At 36.7% G+C, this 12824-nt stretch overlaps 1 protein-coding gene across 1 annotated transcript in view; it reads right to left on the bottom strand.

Moving 5' to 3' along the window:
• SYT14 (synaptotagmin 14) overlaps nucleotides 1–1238 on the bottom strand; it is a 65524-nt gene extending 64286 nt beyond the window's left edge. The window contains exon 1 of the mRNA XM_042820979.1: nucleotides 1199–1238. The gene's annotated coding sequence lies outside the window, so the exon portion shown is untranslated. The remainder of the gene's footprint in view (nucleotides 1–1198) is intronic.
• Between the last annotated feature and the right edge of the window lie 11586 nt (nucleotides 1239–12824).

The raw sequence follows: 12824 nt of genomic DNA, 5'->3' as shown, positions 1-12824 counted from the left end.
TGCAACTCCATCAGCAGGCTTTCTGAACTGTCTAGTTCAATGAGTTACATTATTCAGAAAGAAAAACAGAACCTATTATAGAAGGAATAAAGAGCACCATGGGCACTGATTTATCCATCAATGGAAAGACAGAGACGGCAATAAAGGCTTTGATGTTTTGTTGTTTCTAATTTTTTTTTTTTTAATGGAATAACTTAGAGCTTAAAAGAAAAGCATTTTTAATTGCAATACAATCAAATGGCATACAACTCTATATCACTCCTTCAATAAATTATTTGGAAAAGACAAGTTGTGGCCATAAAGCTGTTTTTTACCTTAACTGGTAGACTTAACTTTGAGGGCAGAAAAAAGTATGTACATGAGTTTGGCTTTTTTTAATAAATATTTTTACTAAAACCTTTAAGTAATTACAATGGAAACATTCTTCTGACCTAATGGTGAGTGGTGAGTCAACAAACTAATCCTTTTTTTTTTTTTTTTTTTTTTTTTTTTAATAAGATTAGCTTTCAGATCAGAACACAAAACTCAACAGCAACAGCACTGCAAAGGAGGCAGAAACGAGTGTTGGGCTGGCAAAGGGTGGGGCAGAACACAAAACTGTATCTAGTCATTCTATGAACTGAACTTACCATCAAACTGCAACTTTGGTCATTTTAGCTCTATGGCTTTAAACCTATAAAAGCCTTCTCTTGAGCACAGTCCTATTTCATACTCTATCAATTACAGGTTTTATAACTGATAAAGCTGTTTTCCTAGAATGAGTCATTATGATCTCAAGAAAACATAGGAAGAAACAGGCAGCCCACTACATCACTTATTTGAAATATCCTCACAACATCCAACCATTACTTGAAATCAAACCAATCTACAAAAATCCGACAGTAAAAGACAGAGATTAAAGTTTATGCATTTTGTGGTTTCCTACCACTGCTGAACAAAGATGACAACTCCCATGAAACTCAGTGAATATTGGAAATACTTCCCTTTTTGTGACCACGCATGTTTTATTTTGCAATTTCAAAATTCTACTTTATTTCATGATTTTTTTTTTAATTTACGGTGTCAGCATCAAAAGATTTTGCAATACAAATACACAACACTAAAATTAAAAAAAAATAAGGCATTAACATTAAGGAGCAGATAACTCACGAATGCAATTCACAAGCTAGGAAAGTAGTTTTTACAAAATGTTGCTTACCTTTTCTAATGCAGATTAGCTCATGTACACCACAGGTTCGTTCTCCACCTATTTGAAAATAAAACATTAGAAAATATTGATGAATTAAAAGTAATTGGCTTCTTAATAAAACTTGTAAGCAGTGGAAAGGAAAAAGCAGCAAAATCTATCATTTAAGAAAATGCAAATGATTGTTTTATTCAAAGAGTATTCCATATAAACTGAAGACTTGCTAAATAAGTAAATGTATCTTTGGCTTAGCGTTGTGAATGATAATCCAGTTGTAAGAGTTTTACAGAAAATTAGTACTGAGAAAATTAAAAACACAATCAAATTAGCAGAAACACTTCTAAAAACATTTATGATGCATAAAGCATCATTTCCCATTTCAAAGGAACCACCATCTACACAAAAATTCTCAAAAGATCAGAAATACTTCTAACACAATGAAATGCCAAAATAATTTCAGCAGTATTTTGAAGAATAAAAATTAAACAAAGAAAAAGAGAGAGAGAGAGAGAGAGAGAGCCTGTAAGAGATAGGAGGGGCAGAACTAACTTGGAATTTCTCTTCAAGAAGTTTGTTGTTGGTACTGTTTTGTTTTTAATGAAATTCAACAGCAACAACAAAACAATAGCTATAAATAATTTGAGACATGTATAAGGGAATAGCAAAGCTGTTGCTAGAAATACTAAACTTCAGTTTAAAGCATTTTAATGTTAGAACTAGTACAGAGGAAAACAACACATAATATACCTAGTGAGGACACTAAGGGAACAATATTGGAAGAATACATTTCAATTATGTTGAAGGAGCAATACTTTTCATGTCACCCGTGACACATGTGGGACAGAAGCCAGAACGACCTACTCCTAAACCCTCCTAAAGGAGGAACTGGCAAAACTGCTGAAGAGATTATTTTAATGATATTGAGAAACTCCTGAAAAAAGTTTATTTTTATTATGATTCCTTTATATTGAATACATTTACACTATTCATGATCTTATTCTTTTTTAAATTGACATATTTTGGAATGATATTCCTGAAAGTCAAACCTTAACCACACCTTAATGCCTACTAAGCCTGTTTTCACTGACTACAAAATAATAATTTTTAATAGGAACATCATAGAATCATAGAATCACAAGGTTGGAAATGACTTGAAAGATCATCTAGTCCAACTGTCCTCCCATTACCACCGCTACCACAAGCACTAAGCCATATCTCACAGCTCCTCATCCAGACGCCTCTTGAACACTGCCAGGGACAGCGACTCCACCACCTCCCCGTGCTGCCATTCCAGTGCCTGACCACTCTCTGAGAGAAAAAGTTCTTCCTTACGTCTAACCTAAACCTCCTCTGGTACAACTTTCGGCCGTTTCCTCGGGTCCTGTTTCTTGCCTGCAAGAAGAGGCCAAACTCCTCCTCATCACAATCTCCATTTTGCAAATTGTAGAGTGCAATGAGGTCTCTTCTGAGCCTCTAGATTAACCAGTCCCAGCTCCCTCAGCCACTCCCCATAAGACTTGTGCTCCAGACCCCTCACCAGTTTCATTGCCCTTCTCTGGACACATCCCAGGACACATGGAATACAGAACTGAAGGGTTCTGTTCACGTATGTAATTAGGCACGGTGCTCTGAAACTTTAGAGAAACAGAACTGTTCTGAAAATCCACAAACAACCTATTTCATATATAGTAATCACTACAGGGCTCCAAAAGCTTTAAGACACTCTAAAACAAGCTGTAGGTAACAAAATACTTTCCACTGACAAAAACATGGAAAAAGGACGTTATGATACAATATCAAAAACATTCAAATACAAATTGTAGGTAACAAAATTGTTCCCATCTCATAAAAACGTGTGCTATACAACACTTCCTTCATTCCATAAAGAAATGATGCCATATAATAAAGGATTTTATAATATCAGTTGATATTTAAATCTCATAACTGAAAAGTGCCAACTGCTTATAACAATAAGAGTTTTGAGAGGACATGTCTTGTAGTGAAATTCACATTCTAAACAAACAACTGTAAGAAATCCATCTATTACAGGAAAAAGGATAAAATGGATCAAATAAGTGGAATAAAACATAACTCTTCTACAACAGAATGCCTATGAAGTATGAAGTTAGAAAGCATCCTCATTTTGAGTTTCTGTTTGTGTTTTGTTTTGTTTTTTTAATACTCAGCAATCTAAACCACAAGTCTTGAAGATACTTCTGAAAGGGAAACCAAATACCAGTGAGCCGGCCTGATGTTTTGTACAGTCATCATCATTACAAAATAAAGCAATTTAGAAGATGCTGAAAGGAGAGTATTATTAAGGACTGACCAGTGCCATTCTTATGTTTGCCTTTCAAAAACCTTTTTGGAATAAGAAAAAATAGGTTTAAAAGAATCTTGGCTTATGCCATTGAAGAAATCAAATTTGAGGAGATCAGAATGTTCTCTGAAGTCATTGCAGCCATGACTTCAAAACACTTCTCCCCAGATTTTCTCTTCCCAGTAGATATAAATTCAGAAGCGAACAAAAAAAAACCTAATAAAAAAATATTTTTTCATAAAATATCCACCTAGAAATGTTTGTGAGAAGACCAGTGAGCAGCATTAGACTTTCATTGTACGCTGCAGCCACTGAATTCAACAAGCATAAAATCCCATCATAAAATACTAATGTTATGGATTTTGCATTGTTACCTTCTGTTCTATAAAGAAAGGTATCTTTTTCAATTGTTTACATACTAAGACATGATGAGGTTTCACTAAATAAAGCCTTTGCATTAAGCCTTTTAAATCAACTATGATATTATGTGGAAGATTTACACAATTTAATTCATTATATACATTTTTGACTATTTATTTTCCTGCAAACTCCCAAATGCTGTATCACATCTAATAGGTAATTAATCTTTTACTCTTTTTCTAAATTGCTTTCAAATGGGAACTGATTGTTAAATAAAAATAAAGTGACCTACATGTTTTGTAAATAAAGTCAAAGAAAGCATCTTTTGTATTTAAGCAATTAATTAAACATGCAAAACATTATCCTCAAGAGAGTCAGGAAGATTTTTCTTTTCCCTTGCGTACTTCAAAATTGTGGAACTAATACATCTTTGACATCTTGCTTTTATTCACAGTTTAACAAATGAATACAATTTTCCTGTCCTTAAAGCTCTCAAGAAGGCTCTCAGCTTTGAATAATAATGAACAGCGATTGAAAGAAACTAAACCATAAATATGAAAATATTTTGCATGACTGTATGAAGTCAACTGTTAATTCAGCATTCCAGCAGTCTGAAAAGATTGGTGTAGACTGCTTTTGTCTTGGTTAGCTGACAGATCTCTTATCAATGCTACGACCCTCGGAAATTTTCAGTCTTTGAATGTAAAAGTAACTGATGTTAATACCGTGGCAGGTCACCACAGTTCTACAGTTCATAGTCTGATTCAGATATAAACTGTTATTAATTCTACTCCATATTGACTATGAGCATCATATTTTATTTAACAATTTAAAGTTTAAGCAATTTTGCATATGAAACTACAGAGCACAGCAAAAGGCAGCTGAAACATTTGATGAAGTTTAATTTTCTCAATTTAAAATACAGGTTTGTACACCAAGTCTCTATTTGCAAATACAACTATCACAATTATTACACCAAAAACGTGAAAAGGTGTGCATTAAAGACACACCACAGATAAAACCACACCAGAATTATGCATCAATTAAACTGTAAAATTTGTATCCTTCTAAAGCTAGTACAATTCAAAATCCAGAAATCTATTATGTTTGGAGTTGAGCTGTAACTCCACTACTAAGTGCTGAGAAGGACTAGCTAGAAATGGTTGCATTGCCATTGTCATGGAGGTAATCAGACTGGGAGCGACTTCTGGCTCTGTGAGGGATTTCAGAGCAGGATCATCTTGCCAGTATGTTTCTCAGGGCCAACCAAGCCAACCAAGTTCTGCAAGAGATTCTCTGAACGCCTTCCTTACTCTCAGTTGGCATTTCATGTTTAGTAGCTCACACCAGTTACCTCATGCTTTCGCTGCACACCTCTCCTCACGTGCCAAGTACTACAGCCTCCACCAGCTTGGCAGCACTCTGCTGGAACTTCTTCTTTGCTGGTATCTCTCAGACTGGGTTTACAGCCCTTTACAGAGACAGCTGACACTGAGGCACACAGCTGATCCATCTTCAACTTGCTGATCACCAGAACTTCAGACTCTTTTGTGCAGAAATGCTCTTGCCAGCCCTCTGCCAGCTTGCAGTGATGCCTGTGTTTGCCAATCCTGAGCGGTGAAGGACTTTACATTTGTCTGCTGAGTTTCATATGGCCCATTCTTTCAGCTTGCTGAGCATATGCCTTATCACATCCCTGCCCTCCTGCATACTAACTGTTCCCCTCTCTGCTGTCATCCACACAAACTCAGCAAAGATACATTCCATCCCTCTGACAAATATGTCTAAGTCTCAATTCCAGAATCAATTTTGTGGTGCAAGTCAGGACGCTGTATATAAAACAAGTTATTCTTCAGTTTAGTAGCAAATCCACACATTAGTACTTGCAGTAGAACTACATCACATCATTGAAGTCTGTCATCAGGTGTGACTCCAGAGGCAGACTTTTTATGTGACAACCTCCCGATTGAGGTTTGCATTTTCATTAGCATTTTCATAAGTTTGGACAACTTTCAGCAATCACTCACTTAATATTTTACTCAACATTAGACAATTGTTTCTTTTAACCCATGATCTCCCAGTGGAGAATTACAAAGCCATGCTTGCTAAACAGCATAACTGGTGAAAAATCCTGTATTAAATGAATGGATAGCTAACCACAGAAAAACAATAAAAAGAGCCAAAACCACTTCACAGAAGGGTAACTCTATTGCTGGTATCAGCATGGTGTTTTTCCTTAAAAAATTACATGGACTCATCAACCCATCTCACCCACAGTGTAAAATCACCTTTGCATTCCTGTGGCACTCTTTAAAATTTTAGTCTACAAGTCTACAATACTGCAAATGTAAAAAAATGAAATGTTTACAATTGAATGCCTCTATAGGTTAAAAAGCAAACAACATTAGAATTTATTAGTAAAGAGACATCAAATACAAAAAAAAAAAAAAAAATTCTACTTCATGCAACTATTACATGCTCACACCCTGTATATTTTGTGCTGTTTGGGTCTCCTCTCTATCACTCGACCTCATAGGATAAAACAGAACCACAGAAGGCATAATGAATAGAAAAAGGAAATCCATACAAACACACGATACTTTTCATATGCAGAGTAACATTATAAAGAAGATTCTTGGACTTGCAAAAAACCAAAAAACGGATGGGGAACATTCACAAGTAAATAAAGAATGATTATTCCCTGCCTACCCCACTAATAAGAGAAATAAGTATCTGATTAAATCAGCAGCAGAGGTGTTCAAGATAAGAAGTTTTCAAGAGTAAATGTATTATAAAAACAGGAGACTGATTCCCCACTTCTACTGTAAAGATCTCTCTTCTGCTAGCAACATTTAAAATCTGTATCTATTAATTTCTTTGCCTGTAGATAAGGTCATCTGTCTGCACTGACTTAAGCATATTTTTTTACCTGACCATGAAGGCAGAGACATCTTTTTTTTTCTTTTTTTTTCTTTTTTTTTTACAGAGAAAATATTTAATTTTTAATGATATTCTATTCAACAGCACCAATGCCAATAACCAACGAGTTAGCAATCAATGACAATTAATTAAGAATAGCATAGTCATTTCTGTTTCTCAAACAAATTGCGTGTTCAATCCTACCCACACTGAAACAAATGGAATCTGTGTGTCCAATTCTACCCACACTGAAAATAAATGGAAGCTGTGTGTCCAATCCTACCCACAGTGAAACAAATTGAAATATCTCCACTGGTTATAAGAACATGAAAATATTATCTCAGCTTCCTTTCTACCCACAATCACAAGACACTTTTCTTTTCTCATTCTCTGACAACTGAAATACCATTTTACTTTGTTGTCAGTCAAGTACTTTTTCCAACAAGACTTATTAGTAGAAATGAAGAGATAGGGGATATATAACTAACATTCCATATAAACGGTTTCAGTCAGACCTGATATAAAACCACTTTTTTTTTTTAATGAGAATAGAAAATGAACCAGCAGCTATAGTAAGAATGGTTACCTCACTGCAAATGACAATAAGACAGAATAAACACTGCCAATCCATATGCACTACCATCAGATGCACTGGAAATAAAAAATGACAACAATGAGAACTGATAGTAACAAAATAATAAAAATTTAACAAAATAAAAAAATTTAGTATGACTTTCAGCTAATTCTTACCATTTTTTTAGTTAGTTAATACCACTGAATCAACACTCTAGAGCAAAGTTTCAGAAATCAAGCCAAGGAACATATCTTTATGATTAATAATCCATGGACTTATGCATAATTTATTTTAAAAGTATACGTTGTAATAAATTAGTTAATCAAAGAAATTGCAAGAAAAACACGCTCATTGAAATAGCATGTGTAACCAGCTTTTTCATAATTCAGATTAAACAGTAAGCTTGTGATACAAAGACAGATTGCTAGCAAAAATTTGTATTTCAAAAGATTCCAGTTAGAAAGAAAAATGTTTATTTTAGACTACAAAACAAAAATACTTGTAAGATATGTGTCAATCATTCCAAACCTATCATTTCCCACATCAGAGGATGTTTCCCTGCAGAATGTAACATATTTGCCCACAAACTCAGTACTCATTTGCTGTCTTACAAATAATTATGCCCAAGTTTCTCCATATCACTCGAGAGATGAATTTACACAGACAGCAGAAAACATCTCTCACCTCCGAAAGTTAAATACCCAAAGATCAAAAATGGCAAGGATTAAAAGCTGACTTGAAATCCCCACTCCAACCCCCAGATGCACATTTAGTTTGACACACAATGTAAGACCTTTGCCCTCTTCAGCACGAGAACTGACAATGTTCAGGAGAAAGCCTGAGAGAGTCAACTCTGGGTCACTCCCACCCTTCATTAAAAAAGCTGGAAGAAGTCTAGTGAGTTGGCTGGGAAATAACAAGACGAGAAAGTCTGACCGAAGAGTTACAGCAGTTGAAAGATCTCCAGAAGACAGCAAGACTCTTTCCTCTTAGTTATAAATCTGTATTTTGATGGACAGCATAAGCCAGCACTTTTAATCAGGCAGACAATGGGTGTTTACTTTCCTGCATGTCCATCCTGAATGCCAAGAGCTTCAATTTGCAATAGTGCCAAGCATTCAAAATGAACTGGATTCCAGAATTTCACTCTGAACAGATCACCTCTTTTTATACTAAGTACATCAGTTTCATCTCAGCCCATGGCAAGTACGTCAAAAAGATGCCTCATTACAGGTTGGACTTTTTTTAAAAAGCACCCCACTGTATTACCTTAAAGTAGATAAAGAACTAACGGCTTTTTAATTTCACTTGGCCCAATAGGACAATGGTGATGATGTAACACAAATCCATCCAACAAATTGTTAATTTTGCACGTGGCAAGGTTTTACTGTCATCAGCAAATAATGCAGGGAACCATACTAAAAATGAAAAAAACTAACTCCTGATAACTCTCGCTGAATAGTTTTCACTATGAACAGCAAATGAACATAAAAAAATATTAAACAGATTCCATGTGACTGATAAAACCTGATACCTCAACAATCGTTCCACTCCACAATTAACAAATGCATTTAAAGTGGATCTAACATGTGTAAAAAATGTGGCTTTCTTACATTTAGGCTTTATCTAATACAGCTGCTTCTCCTTGATATCTCCCTTGGCTGGACCAGCTTAGATTCAGAAGCACAACTCAATCCCATTCAGCAGTTAGCCTGTTCAGGTCAGCACTAACCTGAGTATCTCCTTGCCATCTTACACCCTCACAATATGCCTATTGCAGCAATGCCCCCAAGTAAAGCAGCAGTCAAGATGAAGCTATTCCCTAAGGCAGATTCAACCCATGGGCCACACACAATACCCCCTACGTAGGCGCTGCATGCAGCTCCCTCTTCTTTCCTTGGTTTCTTGTCTGGATTATGAAATTTGTGACTATGTATAGTTTCAGTGTAATCCTTATGAAGCAGGGTTCTAACACCTCTCCTTATATTCATAAATGAAAATTAGCTTCACTTGGTACTTTGGGCTTTCTTTTTCAAGAAAGTGAGAGTTACATAACCAAAAAGTCTGGTTTTGGTTTCCCACCCCATACTTCCATTGTTGATGAATTTAGCTAATTAATGCTAACATTGATACAAAGTTGTCAGAACACAACTTTGTTTTAGGATTTGAAGTTTCATAAAAATCAGCAACCATCAACAGCACAGCCACAGATCTTACCAAGCCCAGAGGCAGCCAGCCTGCTGCCAATCAAACAGCTGGCAGATGAGGAATGAAAGGGAAAACAAGCTTGCCAACACTGGAGAGCTGAGGGCACTCCAGAGACACTCAGGAGATGCAGGAACAAAGTGAAAGGTATTCAAAAGCTTAGACATGTGAGGACGACCTCCATGTACTACAGGAGGAACCATAAACAGGTGGGAAAGTATTATTCTGGTGGGATCTCAAGGAAAAAATATGAAAAGCCATCTTCATTAGTCTCATTACTCAACCAATAATTTATAAATTAGAGCACTATGCTATAAATTTTTCTTCTCTACTAAATCCATTTGTCTGGCTCACTATTCTCTTCAATGCTACATCTGAATTCTTAGCACTAATCTCACGAGGAAAAATAACAATCTGAAATGCTTCACCTCTAAATTGTATTCTATTCCTTGAAAAATGCACTGTTTTGTACAGCCTAAACCACGCTACCTATTCAAGTGAAGTCCAAATGCAGCAGAAATAAATCTACGAGGGTACACAGTTCTGTCTCAGGTTATAGAGCCTCCACAGTGATCTTTATGTTTCTTTTCCATCCTCCTGGCAATATGATTTCTGTTGCTAGCTCCTTACCCAGAATCAAATCAAAACTCTTAAATCAGGTACCAAAGTCCTGCTATTACTCAGAACAGGATAAAGAAACCAAATGACTGCTGCTACAAGGAATATTACCATGATGATGTTGAAGGACTCTCAGAAACGGCCCCTAACTCTTGCTCTTCCCAACCCCAGCAAACAGCCACAGGACACCAGGCCCAGACAGCTGTAAGTAAGACAACCTCTATGAAACTGTTGGCCATTCTGTCTCACTGCTCTTCTTGGTTTTGTCTGACTCCCCACTCTACTTGCCATCCTCCCCATCCTGATATTCTCTGCATTGAATAAATTTGCTTCTTCCATAATTTGTGGGAATATTAAGCAATAAATCACCTTGTATCTCAAAATACCCTGCTACCAAATACTAACACTAATTTCATTTATGAAGAGAAATATATCAGAAATAAGAACCATAAATAAAATTGTTTAATATAATTTACATTCACAATCTTCCCATTAGGTTCCCCCCTGCTGTTTCCTAGCAAATCTGGGATTGCCTAAACTATGCAAACTACGTACCTGATGCCTGTAAAACACAAGCAAAATAAAACAAACACACGAAGAAAACAAACATTATTTTACATGACATTAACTGTCGAAAGAGAAAGATTTAACTGCTCTGGCAATGGATAAATTAGTGTTTTGAGCTTGGTCACCTGAAGAGTCCTTACTTTTTAAAGGCCCACCACTAACCATACTGCAAAAAAGTAACTAAGTATTGTCACTGACAGTGATAAAGGCCCCTAGCCATGGCCAATGCCTCCTTGGTTCTCTCAAACACTTGATACAAAAAGCCTTTTTTTGTTTTTAGTGTTAGAACCAATGTAAACTGGTATTCTCACAGAGCAACAATGAAAAAAGTGCTTACAGACTTTTAAAAGCAGTAAAAGCTCTACATTTCCTGCAGATCATAGAATCATATTTTAATTTGAGCTCTTTTAATTTTATGCACTTTTCACAAAACGTATACATTGGGCTCTAAAGGAATTTTGAACTATATTTATTTTTCAATCTGAAGTTTATAGTCACACATATCTCACATATTATCTCACATGGCTTCACCAAAAATTAAACATCCTCCTCTCCGCCTCCAAAAAATCTATGCAACTGCACAGTCTTTAAACTCATGTAAAGTACTTTATCTACTTGATCAAAAATATTTTCATATTTATTTGGTCATTAAATAAATTACATATTTTGACTTCTTTGAGTGTGATCCTGACTCCAAGTCAGTATTCACCCAAACCAAGCTCATAGTTTTAAACACTGCTGAGCTGTAAACATCAGTGTTCATCAAAGGTGGATACTGTAACACAAACAGGAGGAGGAGTATACTGAATAAAAATTGGAACACCTACTAACAAACCTACAGCAGTCAGCTATTCCATTGAGAACATGGAGGATTCCTGCTGCAGAACACATCAGGAGAATACATTTTGTTTTCTGTTTTCAGTAAAGAGAATTAAGTAAAAAGCCCAGCACATCAGTTTCACAATCGGATACTTTTATCCCTGCCGCACCTTTAATTGCATAAACTGTAAGCCAAATTCTGGACTCACGGGATGGTTTGGATTGGAAGAGACTGTATAACCCATCCAGTTCTAAACCCCCTTCCGTAGGCACGGACCCCTCTCAGCAGACCAGACTGCCCAAAGCCCCATCTAACCTGGCCTTGAGCACCCCCAGAGCTTACGTCCTATTATGGTTACTTGAATTCTGCAAGACATTTGTTCTACTTCTGTAGTCTGATCCCAGTGAAAAGCGCTTCATTCTTTTCATACAAGTTAGATTGCTTAAATCATTCATGAGCATTTATTTTAATTTTTAGGAAGTAATATCCCAAATCCTCTGAAAATACAAAATGCAAATTTTTATTTGTCATGAATATTTTCCATTCTAAAAAACGTTCTTGAAGACTTGTGGAATAACGTAGCACAAGAGGGAAACAAAGAGAGATTTTGAGAGTCTGACAATTGTTTTTCTAAGCTTGAGTTACTTAAAAACTCCACCTCCAGCAGGCTTTGTTGCTACCTTCACGCCAACGCGAGAACGGCTTTTCAGCACTGGACAGCTCCGGTCCCGGTGCGCACAGCTTCCGAGGCAGCTGAACAGGCAGCCCTGCCCGCGCAGCGCAACTTCTCCTTCCCGAGGCCTCATTCACTAATGCAAGGCAACTGACGTGCAAAACAAAGGGGAGCAGCTTGTTTATTTTCCCGACAGTTTCCCTAGAATCTTTAGGCTAAGACATCAGAGGCTTTCAAAACCAAGCGCTGGGGCGATCACAGCGGCATATCTTAAAGCCTTGTTTTCCTGAAACTAAAGTTCTAAGGTATTTTTTTTTAAGGATATGTGACTAAGCGAAGCGTACAATCACTCTCAGGATGGAGAAGGAAGGCTTCAAAACAAAGCCCTTCCTTTCCCGGCGACCATCTCCAAGCAAACCCAACAAGTGCCGAGCGCATCTCACTCCTTTGTTGCTCTCCCGAGCTACGGGCAGAGGCCGGAGGGGCAGGCTAGTTGTAAAGCAGCCCACCAAGTCCCCCAGGAGAGGAACGTTTACACCTTATCGCGACCGACACCCACCCCCGGGGCTTCTCGCAGGCACT

Source organism: Centrocercus urophasianus, unplaced genomic scaffold, assembly GCF_019232065.1.
Source record: "Centrocercus urophasianus isolate 14NV4802_14NV808 unplaced genomic scaffold, USGS_Curo_1.0 seq_10, whole genome shotgun sequence".
Lineage (NCBI taxonomy): Eukaryota > Metazoa > Chordata > Aves > Galliformes > Phasianidae > Centrocercus > Centrocercus urophasianus.
Note: the sequence above shows the minus strand (reverse complement) of the source record. Positions and strands in the feature narration are given on the sequence as shown.